The sequence below is a fragment of the Strix aluco genome, chromosome 7, assembly GCF_031877795.1.
Source record: "Strix aluco isolate bStrAlu1 chromosome 7, bStrAlu1.hap1, whole genome shotgun sequence".
Lineage (NCBI taxonomy): Eukaryota > Metazoa > Chordata > Aves > Strigiformes > Strigidae > Strix > Strix aluco.
Window position 1 is genome coordinate 14,523,126 of NC_133937.1, and position 22,077 is coordinate 14,545,202.

The window sequence follows — 22,077 nt, forward strand, 5'->3', positions numbered from 1 at the left end:
GGCCTAGAGTGAAACACTGAGGGAACCCCAAGAGCCAAAAAAATTCGAGCAGTCACCAAAAAGACAGTACAATGTCACATGACTAGATACCATCACTCTCAATTACACATTAATCATCCGCTGTATTTGCTCTGGAGACAGCTACATGCTTTGTTCTTTCATCTATGAGGTTTTTTCTTCCTTTCTGAATTTACCAATGCCAATACTGGCAAACAGTTCCTCTGGAAATTGGCTGTGAGTATTTTTAAAGCCTCTGTAGCTGTCTAGATTGGGTAAATACTCTAAGTATAGTCCCTACTAAACTATTGCCAGAAATTAACAAATGGATTTTTTTTTTAAAAACAATTGTTAAAAAAACACTGCTATAGAACAGGCTACATGTTTAATGTCATGTAACAAGTTATTTTTTCAATAATCGAATATTTGCTCATTTCTATCTCATGGAGCAGTAGGTGGGGCAGTGCTACTTCTTTATGCAATTACTGGATTATGCTATGCTTGTCTCTAAATCAGACTAATAGATTGCTGGGATCCTCAACCAACAGCAGTACTGGGCATAGGTACTATATGGTACAGTCATGACATCTAAACAATCAGTAGCTACTTAAAAAAAAAGTACTTATTTTTAAATGATGTTTCGGCTCCATTATGATACTGAAGTTCCCTGAAAGGATCTTCTCCCATTTGCACTGAGTTTTAAGGCTCTTGCCACTTGGAAGGACTGAGGTGGTACAATGTCATGAACGAGCAATCTTTACATCAGAAAAGCAAAAGCTGTCTTGCAATTATTAGTTCACATAAAACAAAGAAGGAGATTTTCATTCAACTTGTTCATAAAGCTGCAAACATTTTCCCATGTAATCTTTGTGCTAGCTTTCCAAGACTGGAAAGCATTTCATTTAGAATACTGCAGTGATAAAAGAGGGGGATACTTCTAAATCATCAAGGTATGACAGGTATCAGAACCTACAACTTCTTACATTTCTAACATGCTCAGGTCCAGATTTGTCACTGTTCTCTAGGCTGCCCCTCCCCAGTGACCAGTTACTAACAACTGCCTACTGGTGACATTTTCATATATACATAAAAACCTTCTTCCAAATCCAAACGTATTTATAGAGATCCTCAGGTGCTCCCCCACACTCTCAGAGCTAGACCAGCAAAAGCATCAGGGCCAAGAAAGTCAGAGAGGACAGCCCAAACCAATTTCACTGCCACCTGAACACACCCAACTGACTCTGTCTGGAGTGGACACGGCTATCTCACACCTCCTCCTGCCTGGAGATCTGTGAGGGTGGCAGTCCTGGAGGATGGGGAGCAGGGAGCACAGACGTCTTCGTGGCGAACTACTGCTCACCCCATGACCCTCGGCCCCATCACCTAAGCCGTGCACTTCAGGACCGCTCTCACATTAAGCATTAACTCAACCAGTTCAGTGTGTTGCCAAGTAGCCAGTCAAATATTTACAAGGTTTTTAGAAGGTGCTAGATTAACCTCATCCTTTCAGTATAAAGGTCCAAGATGTTGTACTCTGTTTTGCATACAGAGAAGTTACAATTCTGAAGCCTTGAGACTTGCAACACAAAGTTGTTAGAAAGAAAAATCCAAACAGGAAAACTAAGAGGGACTCAATGCATACTGTAGACAAAATATTGGCACCACATACAGTGCTGGCAAGTGGAGCAGCATGCTGTGTTTCCAAAGGGGACAGCAAGTAAAATCCAGTTCCTAGAGCTAGTGATTGCAACCTCACCTGAACTGCGGCTTTCCCTTTGTCAAGCTCGTCTCTGGGCCATTTTATGGTAAAGACAAAAATTGCCAGTGCACTTTCAAGGATCTCAACAGCTTCCCCCCCCCGCCCCACGCCATTCTCACCAGCCTTTTGAGAGTTTCCCTCTATAGCAGCATTCTCCGTTTCAGGGATTCAACCTTTCAACTGAAGCATGCGAGATCACTTATACTCTTGAACCGGTGGAGCTGCCAGCCTCCCCTTTGTTGCAAAGGGATTTACACTTGAATGGCGGTGGGAAGCACGGTCTTTCAAGGAAAGGCTGGAGGGGGCAAGAGAATTTACTTGCCAGCATCCTATTCTCAAATCACGTTCATCTACCAGCTCAACTTCTCCAGTTCACAGAACTATAGTAACCTCGTCACATCGCTAGTCTGTAAGGAGTTTGCTGTGAGGTGACGTTTATAAACAAACTGCTAATTTGAGTTTACTTAAGAAGCATCTTTGTACATAGTCATAAGTGAAGTTCATTTCAAGCCTAAATGTGGATGTTTACATTAAATTAATTTAGTCCAGAGTAAATGATTTCATCATTCCACAAAGCTTCCCTCTTTATACATGCACGTTCTGTTTGTCATTCACTTAATCTATGACTTTTTAGGTATTTCCTATTATTGCCCTGCATTGCCATGCACATCATAGCACATCTGATGGCTTCTACGGCTTGCTTCTCAAGAGAGACACTGGGGAACACCACAACACGGCACAGATGCACTGCTGAGGGCAGATCATTTTAACAAGAGTAAGCAAGTCTGCTCCAGTTTAATAGCCAGTGACATGCTGGCTTTGCCCTCCACCTAAACATATGCACAAGTAGCATCTCCCTGGTACATTTCTTTTCCTAAGTTGCAAATTGGTAGGTAACTACTGATTGGTTTCAGGCTACCTTAGCAGTTACCAGGCAGTATTGTACTGCTGCCTTTCAAACAGCGTCACTCTCTTGTAAATCCACACAGGGGTTTTGTTTGCTTGCTGTGTAAGCATAAAGCCTTCTATCTCGAAAGAAAAATAAAAGCATCCGAAGTATGAAAGTTGGCAAATGCTAGTCTCTGGCATAGAGAAAGATCTGTAAGGAACATTTCTTTTTCTTCTGTTTTTAAAAGGTTATACCTGCTTCTGATTTGATTCAATCTCCTGCATTGTGGTTTGGCCACAGAGTGCGACACACAGAGAGCACGGCCTGTAGAGTGCAGCAAGAAAAAGGCTAGCTCATTCCAAAGCTGGTGGCAAATCACAGTCCGCATGAAAACCACATGTGCCAGAGACCAAATATTTTGCATTTTGCTTACTGCTAATAAAGCTGCTTCACTTCATTAAAAGCAGCTTATCATTTTATCTACTCACTCCGATTAATTAACCTCTGGTTAAAATGAATGAGCACTTGATTTGAGGATTCTATTAATGCGACACCAGTGAACCACCGCTTGCATACTTCTACATCCTTTTCCTTTTATTTTCCATTCTCCCTACACCCACAGTGTCTTATTAGGCCATTCGGATTGACACCCCCAGTACCCTTCAGGCATACCACAAACACTTTTATAGAGAGAGGTGAGGAAAGAAAGGTCCCGCAGTCCAAAACTCATCCACAGCTCAATTTCCCTGCTGGAACATACAGATGGATATCATCTACTTCTCACTGTAATTATGATCACAAGCTTGGAAAGAAACAGTATGGAAAGAAGAAAGAGCCAGGGAAATACACTGGGTTGCTGGGAACAAGGGTAAAATAACAGTACCATTAATACATACAACTCATTTGTCTTTCCAGAATAAAATAATTTTAAATATGAAGCACAAACAGCAGTCAGTTCCATCAGAAACCTGACTTTCTTAGAGAGCGAAGAACTTTCTCCCAAGCCAAATACCATGTGCTGTATATGAAGACAGCTTCTGCTACAGTATATGCCTACAGATTTCACAGTTGCATATTACCGCCAAAATCTCAATTTCTAGCAGCAAAAAACTTATGTTATCATTCTTTAGCCAAGCATCTGAAGACTGAAATATATCATAGCTGCTCATTTTGCTGGCAAACAGTGCTTCGCTTCATATACCCAATTTTCATCTCTATTCAATTGATTTTATGAATGCCACAAATACCTAAAGGTGTTTGGGAAGTTAAAAAAAACCCAAACAAAACCAAAACACCCTGACCCACCTTCCCTTTTTATTCCTTGAAAAGTTAAGCATCCATTTTTCGCAACAATGCCCACAGAGAGGATGGAAAGATCATTAGGCCTAAAATTGTAACAAATTCTTAGTTTGAGGAGAAGAAGGTGAGGGGAAGGGGAAATAAAAGTTCATGGGTCACCCTAACATTTAGGTCTAAATTCCTGTTCAATCAAGGTAAACCACAGGTAGAATATTACCAAAGTGACTGGAAACTTTGTATTTATGTCACAAGCAATTTAAGAGGTCTCTTTCAAGAGAAGAGCTGTTTAGGTTATAGACTATAAGCACAAGCCTGAAACTCATGGTCCAGCCAGACAGGGTTGTATGTGGGAAGATCTGGTTTACATCACACAGCAGGGCAGTAAGTGACCATGAGTCACTGATGCACTTCATCTGGCTTTTAAGGCCATCAGCACCAGATCAAAATGTTTCAGACCACATGTTTCAAAGCACTTCCCAGTATAAATTTACCCATCCAGTTCAAATCCGCACATAATTTTCTAGACAAAATTTCTTTGTAACACAAGGCTTCCTGGAGGATCAAGTATCTTCTGTCCTGCAGCGGACAAGATGTTAGCACAGCGCTCTACTATAATGTCTGTGCTAATTGAACAGGAGTCTTCCCATTGGGTAAACCCAAAAGGGATGAGACAGGATGAACGATCCCTGCCACCACCACCAGAGCTGTAAGTAGCACCTAGTCCTCCCAATGCCCCAGGCAGCACATTTTCTAGAGCTTAAAACATGCATATACCAAACACAGTAGAAAAGAGACAAAGAAAACTGGGAAACATGGTTTTGAAACATCAACTCGTGATTTTGGGTTCATACTTTAAAATACTTGGTGTAGGGAAGAAAAAGTCTGCTGGTTTAGTTTTTGGTTTGAGTTTGGTTTTTGTTTGTTTTTTTGTTTTTTTTTTTTTTAACAGGCAAATTGTTGAAACATACAAGGAATTCACAGGCATCTGTGCATAGCTGAAGATTGGAGTAGGATGCACCCAGATGGGTCATTCTCTAGAAGAGAACAGTCATCACTTTTAAGGAAATCAGGCAACAAAACAGGTCTTTTTCCATTGCTAACTTCAACAAGAACACTCAAATCTGATTTGGACCTTCCAGCTTTCTTTCTGATGGACTAACAGGTAATAGGAGCAAAAGCAAAATACCAAAACCTGCTACCTACACTAGTACTCACACGTTACACTTTGTTCCTCTCAGCCACTAATTATGGATTAGCACCACAGGCTCTTTCCAAACACTCCTTCCTGCAGACCGTGGGTTTGTACTGCCAGCACTCTGCAGCAGCCACTGCAAGTCACTCAGGCCAGAACTCCCCCTAGCAGGCCTGCAAAGCTCCAGAGAGCATACAGAGCCACCTCAGTGCTCAGGACAATTACTTACACACCAGGGGTGATGGTGGGCAGACAAATGGCCTCCAGAAGCATCCCTTAAAACCCTGCAAGTGGATGCAAAGAGCAGTCGACCAATGACCCAACTGCAGTTCATCGGGGTGATGGAGCAGGGAAGGAGGAGGCCCCAGCACAAGGCAACACACCACTCCATGTAGGACTTACTCCTAAATAAGTAAACTCAGTTTTGTATTCAGAAGTAGGTCTGTACACCTCAAACATGATGATCGTGAGGAGTACTGAAAACTCCGCTGCATTAATGACAACTGAGGCAGGCAGGCAGGCCATAACTGCAGAAACTGGAGGAAAGCCAAGCAACCCGGAGCTAGCTCTGCTAACACCAAAGAACTGCAGGGTTTGCAACAGCAACAAGAAATGGTCATTGCCATAGCTACACTAACACGGGGAAGACAGTACCTTCTAGCCCTCCAGATAGATAACAGATGCCCTGAGGCAAGCAAGCCCTTGCATCTTTTTACCTCTCCCTCCAACCCTATTCACTTACTTCCTGGGACCTGTGAAGTCCGCCCTCAGAAAAGGGCTGACCCAAACAATTCAAAGGGTAAGAAAATTCAAAATCACAACTCTTACTAGCATTTAGTTTCTTGTGCCAGATTTGTACTCTGCTTCATAATATTTCTTAGACTTTGTATATGAAAGAAATGATTTAAGAACAAGTTAGTTTCAGCTCTGAACTCTCCACTTTCTGTACATTTAAAGCAAAGATATTTAAAACTATCTTTCTGGAGGTACAAAATAAGCATCAGCTTTCTGATTATTTTTTTTTTAAACACACTACATAGTAAACAGATTCTAAACATACAAATGACCTGAAAAAAATGCACTGCTGGGATGGAAATTGTTTTTCTTCTCCAATAAAGTTTTGGAGATTTAAATCTTCCCCATATCAGAATAAAAAACTAAAACCTGCAACTTTCATGAAATGAAAATCAGAAAAATATCAAAGGTTTCATTAAAAAACAAGAGAGTACAGGCTCATTGTTAACATAAAGTTAATTAAGTACTTAAAGGCCTTAAGCAGTGGTAAAGCCCTGATTTAAACTGGAAGATGGTTAAGGCTTTGCAAACTGAAGACTCTGGAAGAACCTGTCATCCTCTCATAAAGTGCAATATAGCTTTGACAGACACTTCATTTTACTGAATACAGTCACTGAATGAGAAATCCTAATGCCAAACTTATCTCAAAGGATTTGAGGGGGAAAAAAGTCCAAGACTTGAAACAAATACCTTGTTGAAATTCTCTACAAATGCTCAAGAGCTATGAACTTGATTTATATATGAAAAGAGAAATACAAACAAACAGGGTAAGCTTCCCACTGACAGGGAAGTTATTACAGGCACGCTGCTTAACATACACAGTGTCACCCACCTGAAAGGTTAGTTAGCAGCAGTATCACCTTTCCTTTGGAGGTGGATAGTTCGGGTTGATACAAATAAGAGGAAAACGGGGAAATAACGGAGGGAAATAAAAGTTCTTTCAAAAATCAGTGCAAAATCATCATTCTAGATGTACTGATAAGAAACACAACTTCTGACACAATCTGAACAGAGTATGGTTGCTCTTTCAAGGAAAAACAAAAATTGAAAATTATCTTTGCCCAAATTTAGTTAGAGGAAATGGGGGAGGAAAGCAGAGCATTAAAGGCAGCAAACAAAACACAGCAACCTGTGGGCCACTAGCCAGCCTGATCTTTTGTTGCCTTGTCCCTGCCCTGCCTCTCCCCTCCTTTCTGTTCCCCTTCAACATTTCTAGTCTGGGAAGGGGTATATGCTTCCCCATCCTCCACCTCTCCTGAACCTGCCCTAGTCCAAACACATGGGCAAGAATTTTCTTTTGCTTTTGTTCTCAAATTTCAGTATCATGTCCAGCCTCTCCTCCCAAAGCTTCTCACCCCGAGGAATACTATCTGCATGACTGCATTTGATAATACGGACTCTAGTACTTAAACACCATACATTTGCAGACAGTTAAAGTGTATTTTACAAAGGTACCATAAAGAGGTTTGGCAAAATGCATCTCCTGGGCGCCCAAGTCACTGCAGCAGTTGGAAAGGGATCCTGTCAAACACAGGGACAGCTTCCCTCTCCTCACGAGGATGGAATGGTGTGGACAGAAACAAGGTGTCTGTGCTGGAGCCGTTTCCCAAACCACAGCTTCGGAGGGACCATCCATCTGACATGTTGCAACTCGGGAAGCACATGCAGGGGGGCAGGGAAGAGGGCAAGGAGGAGGGGAGCAACAGGCAGGAAATCCCCTCCAAACTTCCAGTGCCCTGTGAGAGAGACAAACAGATGTGTCCAGCCAGAGGGAAATGGCAATGGACTGTGCACAGCCTCTCAGTTGACCCTATGAACTGAGCAGAGGCACTTGTCTCTGCTGCACATCACTGCGTAAGACGCGTGCAGGGAGGGAGACAATAACAACAACTGATGCCCAGAATCCTGCAAAACAGCTGTGCTTCCCTCAGCCCCCAACCCAGGGAGTTTGATGGCATTCAGGAACCATACAAAAACTCGGCTGGAGCTACAAATCTTAATAGCAGCTTTCCTCCACACCTGCAGCTCAGCCAAGCCTCCCACATCTCAGTGTGCCCCAAAATTCTGTGTTTCAAAGGAATGTTACAGAGCCTTCCCTTGTCTGGGAGGAGACAGGTTCAGAGGCCACAAGGCAGCTTCTGCAGGCTGCTCGGCATGCTGCAGCATCGTTGGCCAAGGCAATGCCTGCCTGCAACAGCACAGGCAGCTGCATTATTTAGTCTGGCACCAAGGAAAAAAGCTATCATCTATTTTTAAAAGTTAGATTCAGAGAACCAGCTGGGGACCAGCGATTGCCATTTTTGAAGTGCAAGAAGAGGAGTGTAACCAGCCTTTCCATAGTAACGAAGATTAGCGGCCTGGAGTCTGACACTCCTCCTGCATTAAAAGATAGGAGACAAAGAGATAGACAGGTAATTACACAGAAGGAGCCCTGGGGAAATTGCAAACTCCTTGAGAACCCTTTAGCTGGTCTGCATGTTACTCCTCGTCTCTGCTTCAGCTGAAGGTCTCCAAGAAACATTTGCCCATTAGGTCATTAGCTTTAATGCAGAAGGTAGCCAGGCAGCTGGTAGTGGCCATTCAATAAAGACTTAGCTTGCCCCTGCACCATCAAGAATGAGATGGAGAATGAGAAAGAGAACATCCCAAGGCACATTACCTGTCTGCAGCTTATCCTTGATAAGTTAGTGTACTTAGTCTGAGGGGTCTGACAAATGAACTCTGACAAATCTCACTGGGGCAATTTAAGACATTATTTGCATAGCGCTGTCTTCCCAAACCCTCCACAAAGGTTAGCACCACAGAGCAAATCTGGCAAAAAAAATTCAAATCCCACATTGACCTCCCCAATTCAGAGCCTACCAAGTTAGCATAAACCCCTTCTTGGAGCTGGTTTAAGTTAAGACATCAACTCTAAACTGGAATGGATGAGGTCTAGACAGAAGATATTCCCTCCACTACAAGAAGCATTAACATTTATCACAACGATGGAATGGAAAATGACATCTCGAAGCACTGCAGACAGTTCCTAAGCAAATACAAATCTAAACACTGAGTTTTGGTACTAATATAAATATGCAATTTGTCTAGCAACTGACTTGAGTCTACTCATGCAGCTCAGGATACTCTATGAATAACAGCACTAATTTTTTGTATTTTATATATCCTGACACATAAATTGAATGTCTTGAAGTGGAAAAACAGACATGGATTACACGTGGATCACATCACCAGGTAAGTTCAGGCACTGCATTTGAACTCTCACCCACCACATTTTGCACTTGCCCAAAACTAAAAAAAAAAGTCTGAAGAGGTAAAGAATTGTTATCTGTTTCCAACTCTTCACAAAACACACCATTCAGCGCTAGAGCTGGGGTTCCAGCTGGTTCCTATCTTATCTGTCAGTGGTACAACCAGCCATGAAACCATGAAGGACCCCAGAGAAGACAATCAGGTTTAAAAAAAAAAAAAAAAAGAATAACAAACCCCACACCAAAACCAACAAAACAAAACAGGTTAACAAACAAAAATCTGTAGTTATCTGATTAGATGTACATGTATGATAATGAAAGAAGCACTTTTTGAGACACGGTTCTTCAACTTGGCTTCTCCAGTCTTTTCATCTAAGCTGGTATTCAGACAAAGATTTAATCAGCCTACAATACAACAGTTACATAATTTTCTTCTCTGCAAGCATTTAAAATGTATCTTGTCTTCTATTTTTTTCCCAGGGGACTGTATAGAAGTGGACATAGAAGTAAAGGGAGAAGCACATGAAGCTTCTGTTTGTATCGCACTGTTAGAAGAGCAATCAACATTAACCAGAAGACTTGTCTAAACTCTATGTAGACAAGCTTCTAACATCACTCTCCTTTCCAGAAGGAGCTGAGCAGGCAAGACACCTCGAAAAGCAGATAACAATTACCTCTTACCTTTCTGAAGAGGCCGCCGCCAATTAGCACATTCCTGGAGCTTCTAATTCAGACAAGAAGAAAGGAGGGGGGAGAGGGGGGATGGGGAAAGGAGCAGGGAGCCGTTTTCTTCAGCACAACAGTATTTCCTAAGGGGTGGAAAAAAGAAGAAAAAAGAAACAAATAAGTATTAGCTTTCATGTTTTTTGAAGAGGCTACAGATTATAATTCTTTGGAAGAGCTACTCTGCCTCTTCTCCTCCAGTTCCAAAATACTGACTGGAGCTGTCCTGTATCTTCTCCTTCTATTGTCACCTTATTAAAATAAGGAATATGAAGGTCAAGTCACCTACTACTAAGAAAAACAAAGAGGGATTCACATCAGAATGGGATAAAGTCCCATTCAAAAATATTCTTGAGCACTCATTCTATTAAGTAAATATGCTTCAGCCAAGCTCACACCCACTCCTGTAAAAATTCAAATAAGCCACATTTACTATCAAAATAGTTGGCAAAAGGCAAATTCCAACACGCATACTGAACATACAGGTATACTCTGACATTCAAGCGCTTATGTACTCTTCCCTGCAATCATGAGGTATGTGCAACTAATCATAACTTCTATTTCTTTTTAAGACAACTACTCTTTTTCTTAAGACAATCTATTTTCTTAAGACAACCTATTCCAGCTACATTGAATCTATCAGCAACACTAAGAGAAAAAATATTAAGTATCAGAACGAAGGGAAAGGCATACAAAAAAGCCTTTTTGTGACTGAAGATATCATTTAGAAATCCAGCTTCACTCCCATAAAACCATAATCCCTCACCTCAGAACATATCTCTCTGCCCTACTCCTAACATGAATTTAAAGAGATTTACAGACACCCAGATTTAATGGACCCCTCCCTACCTCCAGTACCTGCCTCTGATGAAAGGCAGGAAAATCAAGTGGAAAATTATTTTAAAGGGTGCATGCAAGACATTAATGTATTTGAGGAAATGGCAATCAAGGTTTTCCATGGGGAATGAGCAAAAGGAAACATGTCCAGTCTGTTCTCCGTCACATTTTATTGGCTTATATTCATACAGAAAACTCTACTCTTTTCTGTCCCATGAAAAATCTGAATGCAAGTTCTCAAAATAAGGAAAAAAGTCAATGCTACCTTACACTTCCCCTCACACCTCTATCATCCATCAAAAAGATAATTATCCTATCTGCTAACAGCACACAACTACATACAGATCCTAGTCTCCCGAAAGAGATTTTATACAAGGGGCCCCAACAGATAGGAAACAACATAAAAGGCAGCATTCCCATCACAGCATCTTCCCTCAAAGCCGACCATGTCCGCCCAATTCTAAATGGCCACAGTTCCTGCATTTCTCTAGGGGACAAAAGCTCTCTTCTTCTCTCCTCCTGTCAGCAAGACTTAGAGTTGAAAGAATAATTCTGTCCAGATTCCCCTCTAGATAGGCAATGATTTAAAGAATTCATGAAGTAACAGTGGCAGTGTAAATAAACAATGAAAAACTAAATAAAGACCAGAGAAGACAACACACAGAAAATGTGCACTAAGGAGAGAAAGAACAAGATCAGTGATTCAAAACCTCTTCTGCCTTGTTACGTTCACCCATAAATAGGCCTAGCAATAATCTGACAATGCAAAAGAATAGATCCTGACACAAAAATGTACCTGCTCAAAAACCTGCCTCCCCAACCTCCTCCCTAAAGGCAAACCTTCCCACACTTTATTTCCAGTTTCTCGATGTTTTACACCCCTCAGTCTCATTTCTGCTTTCTGTCAGATATCAGCCCTCTTGTACTAATTGATGCAAAGCAACTTAAGCCAACACCTGGAATACTCAAATTGCTGTATGTTTTAAAAAGAGGGAAACGGTGCTACAGCCCTCACCCTGAGGAAGAAATGACCCTCAGTGAATTGCTCCTGACATGTGTATATCCCGAGGCTATGCGCTAATCAATACTTACTGAGCAGCTCAGCACAGACCAGGTTGCAAAATACAACGGGAAATAAGAAATTGGATCCCCTCCCCCCCCAACCACACACTAGTTTTGTATCGCTAAGTCAAATGCATCATTTGCTCTTCTTTTTCATTATTAAATCAAAAGGATGTTTTAGACATCATTTTTCTCCCTGACAAGAGAAACCCCCTACATGTCAGGTAAAGTCTCCTAAGAACTGACATACTGGTTACATTTCAAGGGCTTAAAAATTTTACACTTTCATCCAATTACTGGTAGGAGAAATAATTTAAAGCAGACATACAAGATTTGGAGGAAGCATATTTTTAATCAAACAAAATCAAGAGGTGGCAAAAAAGGCTAAGTGCAAAAAAATGAAGTTTTTTAGCAACATTCTCAGGGACAGAGAAATCTGTTGTAAGCACCACTTAGGGATGTAGCTTTGACTCAACATCACTTGCCCCAAAGAAGGTGAGATTGCTCTGTGCTCAAATCCTCAGGCAAGAAGAAAAAATAAAACAAAGTGAAATAATGCATTACTCAAAAGTCAAATTCTAAGTGGAGAAACCTATCGAAATGACTTACGATACCAAAAGACCTGACTAAATTTCTGGCAGGGTCAGAGATAATCTGGGTAAGAAAAATGTCAAAATGTTTTGGATATACAGTCACTACAGGAAGGAAACAAACAGAAAACTGGGAAACACTGTATCAAAACCCAACAAATCGTTTACATCAACATTAGATAAATAAAGAGGCATATGTTAAGACAAACACCCTCAGATGGTGTGAGTCAACTTCTGCAGTGGATTTAGCCAAGTTGCTTTCCTGCATCAAGCTTAATAAATATAACGCACTATTCCACCAGCTAGAGCAGGGTTTTCATTAAATCTCACACTATGCATGCTGATCCTGGACAGTACCTGAGCTGAAGACTAAAACCTGGACCTGGGATTCTGAAATCTGATCTTGACTGAAAATTAACCTTTCTTTCTGAATGATGAGTGCCAGATTTATTCCTCCTGCTGCACAGTGTTTTTTTCAGGTATTACCCAAATCTAACCCACTTCCCACAGTTAAATGCAAAGATCCTGCATGATATTTGCCAGGATCTAGTTCTTAATTTAACTGATCTAGAGAGTTTTTAAAGTTCAGAAAATGAAGAGTTTTGGGAAAATAACTCCCCTCACTTCCAGTCTGCACTGCACGACTGGCAAAGAGCTTGCTCACCTTATTCTGTCTGACCCCTACCAGGAGCCCCCATCAGCCCTTTGGGGAACTACTCTGTTAAAGGGAGCCTCCATTATACAAAACCAACCTGGAAGATTTTCTAGTTCATTGGATTTTCTAGCTCTATGATGTTTATTACTTCCATTACACCAAGAACTACAGACAGGAATTAGATCAGAGCTCTGCTGTATGTAACAGCCCCCCCCCAAATCGTGTTCTTAACACAAGGCAAAGGGGAGGGGGGGGGGCCGAAGTAAATCATCACCACCACCTCACACAATTTACAGGGGGGAAAGAAAAGTGTTCTCAAGGTTCTTCATTCTACATTTAACTAATGGCTACTTTACTTCAGGTGAATTATATATGCACTCAGTGTACACTAATACAAATAGGTCAAGTTTATATCATAGTAAAAACTTATTTTCCTTTTTTTCTGTTTATTTTTCAGCCTATTGATCTAGGAGAGGTAATAACTATTCCACTAATATCTATTAAAGGAAGAAGTAATCTCAATTTCTCACTGTAAAAAACCATCCAAGCAAGTTAAGAAAAAAAGGTTAAAATACCTACTCTTAACCACCATGATGAAGCTGAAAAAAAAAAAAAAAAAAACCAAAACCCAAACCTTTTTCCATATACACTCTTGTACAACTTGTAGTTAAAATGTTTGTTAGAACAGTATCAGCAGCACCCCTCGCATACCTTAAGAAAATGTATTAGTCTAAAGTCTCTCTGCCACTAACGGCAGCAGCACCTCCCAGGTAATTTTGGGCACCCTCCCTTAACTCTTAGCGCAGGACTCTAAACCCCACATTTTGAGGCCAGGAACCTCACCTCCCCCTGCGGCACGTTCCTTCTCCAATCTATTTTTTAATATCTACAGTTGGGACAGAGTCAGTATGAAATGAAACTTGCATACAACCTAGTGCTTGCCTACAGCAACATAAAGAGAACAAGCTAGAAATTATCAAATTCTCATTTAATTTAGCATGAATTAAAAGCATATGGCTATTATTCATGCATATATGTGTCCATGCACATGTATATGTGTCTGTATACATGGAACAGGGTAAGCACTTCCATCATGAACACCTGTACTGGAAGTATTTGTGAAGAAACAAGCTTCTTCAAACATAAGTACTATATTCCCAGAACTGTACCTGCACAAAGACAGGCAGCTTTTCTCAAGTATATATTACAAATAGCCAAGAAAAAGTTGATCAACATATTGCTGCAGAAGCACAAAGGACAAAAACATGGTAAGAGTGAATCAAAACAGATCTCCTAAATAAAGTTTCCTTTGATTTGACCAGGTCTTAGTGAACTCATGGGATCTACCCATCAATAGATGTCTAAATATAAGACTCTATGCTTTACTTATGTGAAATATAGCTCCTAAACAAGAAGTGTAATTTTTATTAATTTGAATCACCTTTAATGCAAATGCCAAATGTATTATATTTCTATGTCTTTATTTAGAGGTGTTCACACAATTCTTTTCTGCAGCTTAAATGTTATACCTATCTGTATTTTGCCATCTGCTTGCTTTGGATCCTGAAAGAAATCTCTTCCCAAAACGACATTTGCCCATGTGAAAATCTAAGTTTACAGAAGCACTATTCATATGCATGCATTTAGACAACATGCTTATTAAAACGTACCAACCTATGCATGACATTCACTTACCAATCTAACTGCAACAACCACCAATAATGAAAAAAAGATTTAATTTTCTCTTAACCACCAGAAAAGGTACATAACTAGAACAAGTAAGATTTTACACTCCATATTTTATATGCAAAGCCTTGAGGACCAAATTCAGTGTACCCAAGCACAATGGAAGATGCTCATGACTTGAAAAATTTGGTCCCTCCCCAAAAAATGGGGTTGGGGGTGGGGAATAATTTTTCATAACATTTATTTCTCTCTTTTAAGCTAGAGAAGGAATTGCTTCCTTCTAGATCTAAAAGCCACACTCCTCAGCCTTTCTCAAGTGACTTAGGTGACCGGATGTTGATAAACCAGGTAAAATAACAGTGTTGTGTGGGACTTGGAACCTAGGACATAACGGACAGGAAAATCAGGCGCATGGCCGCACCTTGGAGAGCAACATCCTCCCAGGGCTCCCTGCTGGGGTGGTAGCATGGGCTCCTGCTCGCCACTGTTGGTGGGCCACGTGCTGAAGTGACAACAACCCAAAGGATAAGGGGGGTGGAGAGAGGGCATGCAGAATCATTTCTTTCACAAGAACTATCTTCATCTTACAAGCCTGATTTAATTTTTTTTCTGTCTTATTCTTAATTAAAAAGAGGATACACTTCGTGTCGGAAATCTGTGTTTTCTGAAGCTTGAATCATTTAGCCTATTAAACCTAAGCCTGTAATATGGGTGTTATTTCTTAAAAACATACAGTAAATGCATTAAATTATTGATAGTCATTAAACAGGAAAAAAAATTTAAACAGCTTTCAGCTTTTATCAATCATTAATGCAGTTTCCACTTGCACATCTTACTGGGTTGCTATCATATAGCACAGAGCAAAGAGTACAAATCCTGAAGGCATGAATTCATTTTCTCTTGATGCAGAGTAAAAATATTCTTGGCAGCAGGAGAGAGGCTAAAACATGAAGCAGAATGGTTGAAAGGAGACTTCTGTCTTTTGCAGTAAACAGGTAGCAATACAAGGGAGTGGCAGTTTTAGGGACCAAGGCCCATCCACTTCCCCTCATGTCCTGTAAGGGCCAGTAATATCGTCAATCACCTCCAACACCCAGCAGCCTAAAGCAGTTACAACCACTCTGACAGTGTTTACAAATTTGACTTCTATTTGAAATATATGTTAATTCAGTGGCATATGGGGGAAAAAAGCAGCACTGAGGTCAGTAGTAAAGCATCCAGCAACTTAAGTGAGATGAAGATTTCACCCCAAGCTACTCGCCAGCTAGCAAGCCAGTAAAACAGATAATGTGCAGAAAACCCCAACTGTCAAGCTGACAGCCTCAGCTCAGAAAAATGACAGAGACTAAGATAGTCTCTTGAAGCTATTGTGAACCTTTACTGGAGCGAGTTATGACTAAACCTAATGTTTTTATCAGCTCTGAATGACTCATGTCAATATGGGGAATCTGGAGACAGATGCCAATTGGTGGCACCTTGCCTGGCTGTGATATGCTGGCTACCAGTGAAGGGAAGTTAAATCTCTTTTTTTTTTTTTTGTCCATTTTGCGCACAGACTGAAGACCTGTCTTACAAAGCTGTTCTCTCAACTTTCATCCCCTGCAATGTTACTGAAATTCACTAGTTTAAAATGGGGCAAAGAGGGAACACAATCTTCAGCAACAAGCCAGACATGATTGCAGAATGCAAGGACCTACCTGACTTACCTCTAAAGCAGCTACTGTAGGTGAGCCATGGCCATAAAACTATCAAAGTGAAACACACAGAAACACCAGCTCTGGCTAGATATTTAGCCAGTGAAACCTTAGCCCTGCAGCAGCCCTGCTACTGGAACCCAAATTAATTTGTTTTAAACTACCTTGTGTCTGTTTAAATGAGCTGTAATAATAGCTCTGGAGCACAGCGCAGACACATCCAAAGCTAAACACCATGCCGAGGACTGTTCAAAAGAGACGCATGCCCACACCCAGAGCCCACTTAGAAAGTACTATCAGGAAAAACTCCTCATAACCAGTGTCCCACTCCCCACGATGACATAAATTCCTTCAAAGAACATTTCTGTTCATGCAGAAAGAAACCGAATGTTAAAGATTTAGAAAAAAGTACAGAAAGAATCTTTGTCTGCTCCCAAAATCTAAGTCCTATGGAGGTTTTTTTTTTCCTGAAAATGATTCAAGAATGCACTGAGACGAGCAACTAGATAATGCCAAATGTTGATACAAAAGTAGCCAGGAAAAGATGTTGTCACTGGAAAACATTTTCTAGCCTGATTGTTTACAGACAACTATGTTATAAAATAGATATTTATTTCTAACCACCATTAGTGCAAATCTACATCACATAAAGAAAAAAAAAAAAACAACTCGTTTAAGACATGCTTATGTCTCATTATACTGAATATCCCAAAGCAGGTAACACAGTATTTAAAGTAATAATACAAAAGCTATTACATCACTGAATTGATTTCATGATATATCAACAAACTAATTCACAATCAATTTCAGTGTAATATTAATCCTTATCTATATACAGAACTGTAAGAATAATAGCCGAGATTATTAATGTAACACACAATGACCACCAGCTTTCACACTGGTCCAGGAGCCAGCATCAAGCCCAGAGAGAAGTTGCTCACCTGCCCTTCAGGCCATAAGCAGTGTGCTGCTGCACTAACTGCAAAGGATAAGGGAATGGAAATCAAGGCACTGAGATGAGGCGCTGGGACCAGCTCCATGGCTGCTTGCACGAGGCCACTGCCGCAGCTGAACGAACCACAGGTTGAGCAGCCAACTATGCCAAGGCTGACATCACCTCCCCACCACTGTTGGCCTCTGACATGAGACAAGGAAAAGGGTCTGCTTTGGTTGGTGCTCTTCATTCCTCAAGATACACTTACAGAAAGTCCATGGAGTTCTGACACTGGTTTTAAGCACCTCCCTGTCAAATGTGTTGGAAATTATTTCTTTTTTTTTGGTCCAACCTGTAACACATCCTTCTTGCCAAACCTTTTTGTTTTTACTGAAGTACTTATTCCATTTTTTTTTTTTTAAAACCACTCAAGTTCACATTTCTTCCCTACCCCCCACCAAGAGTGCGCATTTCAAGCAGCTACAATTGCTGTTAAATTTTGCCTAGCCTGTAAAGCACATTAGTCTTCCACTAAATTACCTGGAATTTTTATTTTGATACCACAATCTGGATCTCTAGCTAAAAGCTGTGGTGGGAGTGTACAACTCCCTAGCATTTCCCCTTTCTAACCAAAAGCAAGGCTTGTACAAGAAGACATAAGCAAAGGCTGCAAAACGAACTTTCTCAGATCCCCAAATATAAGTCTCATAACAACTGCAGCTAAGTCTAATGGAAAGCAACACTGAACTAATAAAGCCTTTCAAATTCTCATCAGTGTTTTTAAGGGATATGTTATCAGAGAAGAGAGATGCATCTTCTAGTATAGCATTGCACGTTTAACTGAGTATTACAAATCCACACATAAGGCTTAACTACTTGACTTCTGTTAGCTTGAGAGACAGGACCTTTCTGTATTGGATGTTTGGGTCTTACACGGCAGTATCTGTGCATATGCACCACCTGCCCCCCTTTATTTTTATAAACTGATTCTGTGATAGAAGTCACTTAAAATAACAAAGCCAAACAACTGTCAAACCACCACTAATACGAGCTTTCAAACAGGTTTCCATTTCATAAATCATTTTGGTGATCTAGTTTCGCACCACCCCAGGGGAAGTTACATACATAACAGAGAAAATTCTTTATCAATATGCAGAGATCATTTGGCAACAATATTGCTACTAGTAAAGACTTGTACAGTGGCACTACGATTTCAGCATATTACATATGCACTACAGTAGAGCTGTTTAAAACCAATGGATTAGCTCTAGGTTTGCAAAGTCAGCAAAAGACAACCAGTTCTGCTTCAGGTGCTCGATCATCCACTGCCCCCTGAACCAGCGTATGGTGGGTGTGAGGAAGAGAATAGAGCATTAGCGGTGCGTATTAACTCGCTTCTTTTGCTAGGAAAGTAATTTCAATCGTTTTCAGAAGATTTGCTAATGATCAAGGGTCTAGCAAGTTCAGAGCCCTCAAAAATGGAAGACATCCATTATTAGTCAAAATCTGTTCATGCGCCATGTTCAAAGAGTGCTAAGAACATCACTTATTTTCTACACTACACATGTTTTCAGGTATTTATTAATGCTTCATATTATTTTATAATAATAACCTAAATTTTAACTACTACTGATACTTTCTTTGCATCTTAAAAAAATGAATTCTCTTGTTCTGTTCGCCAGTTCTGATGTTACTTTACTTTGTGATGGGCTTCTGCTACCAGTGGTCAATGGTTGAGACCCTAAATATCAGTCTCCCAGAGAAGGAATTAAAATCAGTGAACTATAATCTGGGTGTGCATGTATTTTTGGCTGTATTTCCCACCTCCAGCACATTTGCTTGTCCTGAAGCTCAGATGGTCACAAATAGCTCTTAATCAATACTTTTCCTCTAGAAATTCATCCAACAGCTAATTTCTCATTACAAGAAATTCAGCCTCAGGAATTTGATCAGAAACCAAAGGTCCAAAGGACCCTTTACAAGGATCATCTCCTCAATGAAACTCTTATTACTGACAATTCTGCTATTTCTAACAGAAAAGTATACCTGCGCTATGTGGATGCCTGATACCGTATGACTTGGAGTATACACACACACACACACTTCCCCCAACTTCAGAGGCTTTTCGACAGCTCATATTTCCCATATGAATTCTTTTCTCCTCTAATCAAAGAATTTGAAATACTTTAAAATACAATAGGAATAAGTTGAGTGTGAAGTATTTAGTAACTGTTTATCTGAAGTTATCAACTAAAATAAGTCTCTTCACAATAATTACAGCTATAGCTAATATGAAATGCAGAACTGGGATTCCAGTAAGAAGAGTTCAATTGAGCATTTTCTGTGAACAACAGCCAAAAATGCAGCAGTCAAGAGAGGAAATTCAGAATCAAGGACCGAAACAGGTAACCGACAGAGCACTCGGACCCCAAAGTGCGTACATAACATGTAACCAACCGTCTTTCAGACAGAGGCTCTGAGTCTGTAAATAGCACCACGGTAGGAATCGCTTGACTTCCCTGGGCTTTGTACGAGTCAGTTAGCAGAAACAAGGCTTACATGGCTGATCCTGCATCTCCCATTTGGCTCATCCTTACCTTCACATGTCACCAGTAATCTCTTACAAATATCAGCTGGAGTTTATACTCTTAAGAATTCCAATTAACACAGACCAGAACCATTGCATTTCTCTGAAACTTGCATACAAAATCCCTGGCTATTTTCTATGGTACCACCTGCTCCCTGGTCCCCCAGCCAGCATCCCGACATACCTGTCATGCACCCCACACTACTGCAAAGGTCTCGAGCAGGTGGGGCAGGGAGAGTTGATGGTTTTGTCACAAACATCTCAGAGACCAGTTTAGAATACAAAATTTAAAAGCTGCATTAGGTACAGGTGCTCCGTTTATGCTGTTTGTGTGAAGGGGTTGAATCAGTAGTAGAGAGTTTTCAGATAAAAATATGTGGGGAAATTTTTCAACACTACCTATGTGATTTAGAAGGCTAAATCTCACTGTGTCTAAATCATTTAGATATATCAAAAAGCTACTCCTAATAGAATAACAACAAAAGGCCAGATGTAACGACAAACTATTACCCTAAAATTTATGCACAAATATCACTTGTCAATAGTGCTTTAAGAAGAAGAAAAAAGGTGCAATTTTTACCAGTCGGACTGTGAGAGAATTTCCCATCACGCTGTGGCATATATGCAAAGCTTCTCAGCAGCTTGTTCCACGACAATGGATTTGCAAAGCAAGAACTGAGGGGATTATTTGATTCAGCATCTACTCAAGTGGCCAATTCCTTCAGCAATCAATACTAATCAACAAGCTAAAGCCTTGTAAGAAAAATCAGACAACATTTGAATCCTTCCTGCTGCAGCAAGCAGGGCTCTGGGGCCTTATGGTCCAACACAGACACCTCAAACACTGCAATTTTGGAAAATCAATTTTACCTTGGATTTAAAACACACCCTATGCTTTTTTCCAAATGCCAAAACACAAAGCTCACCTTTTCAATGAAATTCTGAGAAGAAAAATACATACATACATACAAACAACTTGGGTCTAAATATCATCTATTTGTTACTTCACCCTTCAGCTGTGCAGAAAAGACCTTAACATGAGCACAGGGGACAGGGATTAAAGTAAGAGTGATGCATTTTAGAGCAAAACACAGACCATTCTCACACACACAACTTGTGCATTGATAACAGCAGGAATTTTACTTTTTCCTATTATTCTTATCATTCAGGGCAAGTTCAGGGATTCTTAAGAGACATGAATAGATAGCTACAACAGTATACATGTGGAAAGCGGAGTGTCAAAACTTTAAGAACTTAGGAAACAAACAAAAAATCCACACACAAGATTTAGGTTAGGTTTTTAAATGCCCCTTTTGTTCAGTTAAAGCCCATGTCTCATGCACTTCTATTTCCTTTGGTATCATTAAAACAGAAACGTTCAGATCATCAAGCAGACCCAGAGGGCCTTTAGCATCTGTTGAGACCCAATACTTCAGTTGTGTTTTAACAATCCTGTGAGTCCTCACTTATCTGTCTTTAAGAAACAGAAAGGACACAAATCTGTTTTCCCCTCCATTATATGGTCACTCCAAATCCTGTTGCAATTACTAAGTAATTCTTGGCATAGCTGTACAAGAATGACCAAACCCACATTCAAAGAGAATAAATTGGCAGGCAAGGCATGTTGACTAGGTGGAGGGGAGAGCTGGGAACACAGTGTTTCCAGGAGCGCCACACTCTTCGATGATAGGGCAGAAATTGGACGATGCAATGATCTGGTGTAACAGAAAGGCTCGTCCATGTTTATCAGGGGACGGCTCATTTGGATAACAGGAAGCATAATGACTTTGGGCTGTACGAGTAGCCAGATTCAGAAGGAAGAGTACTAGGGCTTGAGATTCCTAGAAAACAGCTGAAGGAAAACAGTGATCTGTAGCTGTCGACTGTTCTGCAGTGGTAAGTCTGGCAAGGAGGAACAGTTGGGCAAATCTGAAACAGAAATACCAGCTTTCACAGAAATTCACCTTCAGATCCAGCAAAGTTTGACCCACTCACAAAACCAGGTTTTTTGTATTTTAAGTAAAGCTTAAGAGCAATTCAGACATACATTTAAGTTACTCTGAAAAATACATGACCAGACATTAAATCCTCTATGCTGAGCCACTGCTAGTCTGCTAGCACACCCAA

At 40.5% G+C, this 22,077-nt stretch overlaps 1 protein-coding gene across 8 annotated transcripts in view; it reads right to left on the reverse strand.

Moving 5' to 3' along the window:
* The window catches only part of ZMIZ1 (zinc finger MIZ-type containing 1), a 360,810-nt gene that overhangs the window by 299,654 nt on the left and 39,079 nt on the right, over positions 1-22,077 (reverse strand). For all 8 annotated transcript variants that reach the window (XR_012623945.1, XM_074830534.1, XM_074830533.1 and 5 more), the window contains exon 2: positions 9,864-9,991. The gene's annotated coding sequence lies outside the window, so the exon portion shown is untranslated. The remainder of the gene's footprint in view (positions 1-9,863; positions 9,992-22,077) is intronic.